This window comes from Rattus rattus, chromosome 2 (assembly GCF_011064425.1).
Source record: "Rattus rattus isolate New Zealand chromosome 2, Rrattus_CSIRO_v1, whole genome shotgun sequence".
Lineage (NCBI taxonomy): Eukaryota > Metazoa > Chordata > Mammalia > Rodentia > Muridae > Rattus > Rattus rattus.
Genome location: NC_046155.1, coordinates 39,011,800 through 39,020,063, shown reverse-complemented (window position 1 = coordinate 39,020,063; position 8,264 = coordinate 39,011,800). Strand labels below are relative to the sequence as shown.

General features: G+C 38.9%; 1 non-coding gene across 1 annotated transcript; it reads left to right on the top strand.

Annotated features, from left to right (window-relative positions):
* Positions 1-3,928: 3,928 nt before the first annotated feature.
* LOC116894856 lies at positions 3,929-4,031 on the top strand. Its single transcript, XR_004387070.1, has one exon. It is a non-coding gene; the product is annotated as a U6 spliceosomal RNA (small nuclear RNA).
* Positions 4,032-8,264: the final 4,233 nt, after the last annotated feature.

Below are 8,264 nucleotides of genomic sequence, written 5' to 3'. Positions count from 1 at the left end.
TTGCCACAAGACAGGGCTTTGCCATGGAGTATTTTTACATCACCACTAGAGGGTGATATAATCCAATAACACAGGTGGTGTGTTTTTAGCATGAACTGGATTACAATGATAGAGCAGAGGGGCATCTTGGAAACTCAGGCTGTATGGCAATACAAGAAAAGAAAAGAGCAGGGTTGACTTTTTTATTAATTTGTTGAAAATGTGGCTTCTTCTTATGCATCTGATGTGATGTGGCCCAGGTGGGCAGAACAAGCCAGAGACAATCCCAAGCCCAGTGTCACTGGGCCTGGGCAGTCAGAACACCCCCAAGATTACCATGCCCAGTCCCATGAGGCTGAGTTTGTCAAAGCAAACCTTAGAGAATCCCCAGCCTGGAGATATGTGGCATGGGTGTGGCAGAGAACTGATGAGACATTCTTAGATGCCCAGATACCCTGGGTATCACTAAGTTGAACAAGTAATTGGTGGAGAGATAGAAGAAAAAGAGAAGTAGAAGGATGTGTGCACAAGGAAGAGAGTTGTAACTGGACACTTGAGAGTAGTGAGGAGCATCCTGATATGAATAGACAGCAATGCTGCCTAAGGCCATTGTGAAGTCCTGGTCTATGCTGCCACCAAAGGCCATGTCTGGGTTCATGGCTCCAAGACAGTAGGAGTCTGTTGTAAGCACAGGATGTCCCTGGTCTCTTCTGCCATTTGGGTCCATGTTGATGTCTGAGGGCTGTTCAGAGATGGCTTCATTCTTTGCCTGTGCCTTGTGGAAGAGCTGGCTCCACAGCTCTCCAGCTGCAGCACTCTAAGAGCAGGTTTTGTACCTCATCCAACAAGGACAGTAGAGCTAGTTCTGATTGCTGTGTCAGCCCTCAATGTGTGAGAGTGGGAAAGCTGGCCCTGCCATTTTCCTAACATGAGGAAATGGAGTGGGCACTGGAGAAATGCCCTCTCCACCTGCTACAGTTGAAGGAAATGGATGTATGATCATGGAAGAGCTAGTTCACCCAACCATAACTGCAGCACCAGTAGAGAGGCCCTGCATCTTACCTAGGCAGCACAGTAGAGATAGCCCTGATGGCAATGACATGGATGAGCCAACTTTTACATTATGAAAGTGTGAGTGCTGGCCATGTCCCTTGTTGACTACAGCATTGGGTGAGCTAGCTGAGATGATGCTGAAGATCTTGCCCTGGTGGTGTGGTGCAGGAGATCTGATGGAATGACCAACTTACCTACCACCTAGTCCCAAATACTGGGCTTTTAATTGGCCCACCCAAATATCTACCTTATGTATGAACTGCTGAAGTGAATGAAAAAGCAACCCCTTTAGATAGAAAGATATAGGATCTCTATGAAAAATGACAAGAACAGGATAACTGAGAAGGGTTCCTGTGCATATCCCCTATTGATGGTGTAGCAGAAGCCACAGGGTTTCAACTAGACCAATGCCTCATTGCAGTAAACATTTGTAAGTAAGGATATGTGGGAAAAAGGGGAGCACTGTGAAGCACATTGTGGGAAACTAGTTTCCATAATAGAATTTTTTATTTTAGTTTTTAATTTTTTATATATTCACTTTACATCCAACTCACTTTCCTGCTCCTGGTCACTCCTTTCCACAAACCTTCTCCAATACCCTCTTTTCTGAGTGGGTAGGAGATCCCTGGATTTCTCCTCAACCTGCCTTTTCAAGTCTCAGAGAGGATAGGTGCTTCCTTTCCCACTGAGGCCTGAGAAGGCAGCCCAGCTGTAAGTCCATATCCCAACTGCTGGCAACAGTTTTTGGGATAAGTTCCTTTCTTGTTGTTCAGGACTCACATGAAGACCAAACTGCACATCTGCTACATATGAGGGAGGAGGCCTAGGTCCAGCCTGCATATATTCTTTGGTTGGTGGGTCCATCTCTGAGAACCCCAAGGTTCCAGATTAGTTGATTCTGTTTGTCTTACTGTGGAGTTCTAATCTCATTAAGATCTACAATCCTGTCTCTTCTTCTTCCATAAGAGTTCCCAAGCTCCATCCACTGTTTGGCTGTGGGTGTCTGTTTCTGTCTGAGTCAGTTGGTGGATAGATCCTATCAGAGGACAGCAATGCTAGACTCCTGTCTGCAAGCATAACAAAGTATCAGTAATAGTATCAGGATTTGGTGACCATCCATGCAATAGTGCTAAAGTTTGGCTGTTATTGATTGGCTGTTTTCTCAGTCTCTGCTCTATTCACAATCCATACATTTTTTGTAGACAGGATAAGTTTTGAATCAAAATTTTTGTGAGTTTATTGGTGCCCCTATCTCTCAACCTAGGTTTCTGCCCGGCAACAGGAGGCAGATGCTCCAGGCTTAATATCCCTGAACCTGTGAGTTACAACTAAGGACACCTCCATTGATCCTTGGGTGCCTTCCCTATCTCAGGTCTTGCACAGACACAGTAACTGTGATGGGACCAGGTATAATTGTAATGGGCCCTCAGATATTAGCACAATTGACATCATGATGGCTGTACCGCTGAGACCATAAAACTCAGCACATAGATAATACTACTTGTCAAAATGAGAAAAAACAAACAAATCAACAACAAATCTCCCAAAAACAAAAACAAAAACAAAAAAATAACCAAACAAACAAAAAACTCGAAAACCCCTAAAAGACCTTAGTCATCAAAATATAGTTCTGAGAAAATCTCTACATGTATTTAGTTTGCTTATTTTTGCTTCTTCAGTTCTGTTTCTGGCTAACCATTGTTAACTGAAGTATGCCAACATAAAAATGTCTTTTTGTGTGTGTGCTTAACACACATTATGAGAAAGACACAGGGCTATACTGGTATCAAGAACACTAGTAATACCAGCTGGCTAATAGACTATTGGCTTACACATATGTCCGAACAATCTTCCTTGGTGGGTACCCTTCAAAATAATCTTTTATGTTACAACTTGTTACCCACATCCCATATTCTCCTCTCTTCTATAAAGACAATTACTCTCATGGACCTTCCTGATATTGAGGGAGCAATAATATGGACCTATGGAAATGAATACTGTAAGTAGGACCACATCCTAAATCCATAGGTCAGACAAGTTCTGAGACCAGCTCAGCAAAGAGTAAGACCAAGGTCATACTACTAATATACTGATACATCTGAGGGTGCTGTGTAGCTCAAGATTTTAACAGTCACCCACAATGATTCTGGTAGGAAATGCAACAGGTTAGGATGAATGTCTCTAACTATTCCATAGACTCTGTCCTTCTCAGCTAGTACTCTGGGCATTGAGGCCCTTAGAATCTCACCAATTTAAAATTTAACCAACTTTAAATTTTAGTCTAGCTTTTGTCTAATAAATGGAACTTGTTTCTTTTAGATTTTAGGTCAACATGAGCCAGGTAACAAATTCTGCTTACCTTGCAAAGACAACAGGGCAAGATGACTTTGGATTACCAGATGTCTAAAAAAAAATTAAGGCCATACCCTTTCGATCTCCATGTCAGAAAATGATGATTGAATCATTAACTGGTTTCAAAGCATCATTAAGTTCAAACTTTTCTGATTTCTATGTCAAATATGATGATCTAATTATTAACTAAATTCATGTCTGTTTGGATAGGGCTGAATAAGGCTGATATTGAATCAGAGTACACTGTCAGTAAAGGCTGCTGGATGCAATAGAACCAAATGTCTATCTGGAGGAAAAAAGGGCAAGGTAAGAACTCAAAACCTGGCCAAACTACCTATATTCTCTGTCTGCCTACCAAAGGACAGAATCTACAAGTATCAGCTTTAATGCTCAGTAGAAATAGCTTTGGCTTAGACAAAGAAAGTAGAGAAAATCAGAAGAAATACTGAATTGAGAATTTTAAGAAAATCCACAGAATTTATGTAATATGATTTACCAAATGTTGTAAAGCAGTATTTTTTTTAAAAAAAAAGATGTTTTTTGCTTGCTTTGGCAGCACATATACTAAAATTGGAATGATACAGAGAAGATTGGCATGACCCCTGTGCAAGGATGACATGCAAATTCGTGAAACATTCCACATTTTAACAAGTAGAAGCCCATAAAGAGGAAACACAAAAAAAATTCCTAAAAGAATTGCAGGAAAACACAACTAAACAGGTGAACAAATTGAACAAAACTGTACAGAATTTAAAAAAGGAAATAGAAAGAATAAAGAAAGCACATAGTGAGACAACTCTGGAAAAAGAAAACCTGAGGAAGAGACGAGTCATAGATATAAGCATCACCAACAGAATACAAGAAATAGAAGAGAGAATCTCAGGGGCAGAAGATACTATAGAAAACATTTATACAATTGTCAGAGATAATGTAAAATGCAAAATGCTCTTACCCCAAAACATCCAGGAAATTCAGGATGTTATGAGAAGGTCAAACATGAGGATAATAGGTATGGAAGACAGTGAAGATTCCCAACTTAAAGGGCCAGTAATTATATTCGACAAAATTATAGAAGAAAACTTCCTTAACCTAAAGAAAGAGATGCACAAAAACATACAAGAAGCCTATAGAAATCTCAATAGATTGGACCAGAAGAGAAATTCCTCCCATCACATAATAGTTAAAATACCAAATGCACAAACAAAGAAAGAATATTAAAAGAACAAAGGGATACCTCGGCCCACATCCCTGGTCCAAGGGGAAACTGCACAGTGTCTCTGGACATGAAGACATAGGAACAGATGGTCACTGGTAGCTGCAGTTCTGGTCTGCCTCCAGGACCAAACTGAACTGCCACACATCGCCCTGCACCCAAATCACATGGGGGAGAGAGCTGGACCCGCATAAGTGTGGATACACCTGAGAAGTCAGAGAAGACTATCCTCTGCCCATAGTCCAGACATAAGAGAGAATCACATAGTGCCAACTGTGCCCTCTGGGAGCAAGGAACTACATGAGCAATCAGGGGCAGGACCCTTTGATTCCTGCCCATGTCTAGAGCTGGAAGACAGCTGATTTCAGACACCTGAAATCAGAGCACCTATTCTCAGGAAATGATGAAAGAAAACAGGAAAACAGTTCTACAGGAGTGCTGACACAAAGGCCTACAGAAGGGTCAAGTAACTCTCAGAAACAGCAAGACAAGCAAACACCAGAGACAACCCAATAGCTAGAGGCAAGCACAGGAACCCAAGCAACAGAAACCAAGACTACTTGGCATCATCGGAGTCCAGTTCTCTCACCAACGAAAATATTGTATATCCAAACACAAAAGAAAAGCAAGATTTAGATTTAAAATCACATTTTTGATAATGATGAAGGACTTTAAGAAAGAAATAAAGAACTTCCTTAGAGAAATACAGAAAAATACAAGTAAACAAGTAGAAGCCCTTAGAGAAGAAACACAAAAATCCCTGAAAGAATTACAGAAAACACAACCAAACAGGTGAAGGAATTGAAAAAGGGAAATAGAAACAATAAAGAAAGCACAAAGCAAGACAACCCTGGATATAGAAAACCAAATGAAGAGGCAAGTATCCATAGATACAAGCATCACCAACAGAATACAAGAGATAGAAGAGAGAATCTCAGGAGCAGAAGATACTATAGAAAACATTGACATAACTCTCAAAGATAATGTAAAACGCAAAAAGATCCTAGCCCAAAACATAGAGGAAATCCAGGACACAATGAGAAGATCAAACCTAAGGATAATATGTATAGAAGAGAGGGAAAACTCCCAACATAAAGGGCCAGTAAATATATTCAACAAAATTATAGAAGAAAACTTCCCTAATTTAAAGAAAGAGATGCCCGTAAACATACAAGAAGCCTACAGAACTCTAAATAGATTGAGCCAGAAGAGAAATTCCTCCTGTCACACCAAACACAAAAATGCACAAAACAACAAAAAAAGAATATTGAAAGCAGTAAGGAAAAAAGTTAAAGTGACAGAAAAAGGTAGAGCTATAACAATTACACCAGATTCTCACCAGAGACTATGAATGCCAAAAGATACTGTACATATGTCATACAGACCCTAAGAGAACACAAATGCCAGCCCAAGTTATTGTACCCAGCAAAACTTTCAATTAACATAGATGGAGAAACCAAGATATTCCATGACAAAAACAAATTTATGCGATATCTTTCTACAAATACCGACCTGCAAAGGATAATGGATGGAAAACTCCAGGAAAATGAGAGAAACTACACTGTACAGAAAGCAAAAATATAATTTCCTTGCAATGAAACAAAAAGAGAGACAAACAAACATAATTCCTCCTCTAACAATGAAAATAACAAGAAGCGACAATCACTATAACTTATTATCTCTCAACATCAATGGAATAAATTCCCCAATAAAAAGACATAGACTAACAGAATGGATACGTAAAGAGGACCCAGCATTTTGCTGCATGCAGGAAACACACCTCAGAAACAAAGACAGACACTACCTTAGAGAAAATGGGTGGAAAACTACTTTTCAAGCATGTGGTCCAAAGAAACAAGCTGGAGTTGCCATTCTAATATGAAATAAAATTAACTTTCAACCAAAAGTCATTAAAAATATAAGGAAGGACACTTTATATTCATCAAAGGAAATATCCACCAAGATGAATTCACAATCCTAAATATCTATGCTCCAAATGCAAGGGCACCTACAATTATAAAAGAAACTTTATTAAGGCTCAAAGCATACATTGCACATCACATGATAATACTAGGAGTTTTCAACACCCCACTCTTATCACTGAACAGATCATGAAAACAGAGACATAGAGAAACTAACAGAATTTGTGAAACAAATGGATTTAACAGATATTTATAAAACATTCCATCCTAAAACAAAAGGATACACCTTCTTCTCAGCACCTCATGGAACCTTCTCTAAAATTGACCATATAATCGGTCACAAAACAGGCCTCCACAGATACAGTAAGATAGAAATAATCCAATGCATCCTATCAGATCACCAAGCATGAAGACTGGTCTTCAAGAACAACAATAATGAGAGAAAGCCCACATATACATGGAAAATGAACAATGCTCTACTGAATAACAACTTAGTCAAGGAAGAAAAAAAGAAAGAAATTAAAGACTTCTTAGAATTTAATGAAAATGAAGACACAACATTCCCAAACTTATGGGACACAATATAAGAAGTACTAAGAGGAAAACTCATAGCCCTTAGTTCCTGTAAAAAGAAACAGGAGAGAGCATATGTCACCAGCTTGACAGCACACCTTAAAGCTCTAGAACAAAAAGAACTAAATAAACCCAAGGGGAGTAGAAGAAAGGAAATCAAATTCAGAGTTGAAATCAACCAAGTTGAAAAGAAAAGGACTATACAAAGAATAAACAAAACCAGGAACTGGCTCTTTCAGAAAATCTACAAGATAGATAAATCCTTAGCCAGACTAACGAGGTGGCACAGAGAGTGTACCCCAATTAACAAAATCAGAAATGAAAAGGGAGACATAACAGCAGAATCTGAAGAAATTAAAAAAAATCAGATCCTAATACAAAAGCCTATATTCAAGAAAACTGGAAAATCTGGAGGAAATGGACAATTTTCTAGACAGATACCAGGTACCTAAGTTATATCAAGAACAAATAAATCATCTAAACAACCCCATAACTCCTAAAGAAATAGAAGCAGTTATTAAAAGTCTCCCAACCAAAAAGTGCCCATGTCCAGATTGGTCCAGTGCAGAATTCTGTCAGACTTTCATAGAACCTCATATCAATACTGTCCAAACTATTCCACAAAATAGAAACAGACAGAGCACTACCAAATTCCTTCTATGAAGCCACAATTACTCTTATGCAGAAACCACACTCAGACCCAACAAAGAAAGGGAACTTCAGACCAATTTTCCTTATGAATATTGACACAAAAAATAAAATTCTTGCAAACAAAATCCAAGAACACATCAAAACAATCATCCATTATGATCAAGTAGGCTTCATCCCAGGGATTCAGGGATTGTTTAATATACAAAAATCCATCAATGTAATCCACGATATAAATAAACTTAAAGATAAGAACCACATGATCATTTTAATAGATGCTGAGAAAGCATTTGACAAAATTCAACACCCCTTCATGATAAAAGTCCTGGAAAGATCAGTCATTCAAGGCCCATATTTAAACATAGTAGAAGCAATATACAGCAAACCAGTAGCTAATATTAAACTAAATGGAGAGAAACTTGAAGCAATCCCACTAAAATCAGGGACTAGACAAGGCTGCCCACTCTCTCCCTACTTATTCAATATAGTTCTCAAAGTTCTAGCCAGAGCCATCAGACAACAAG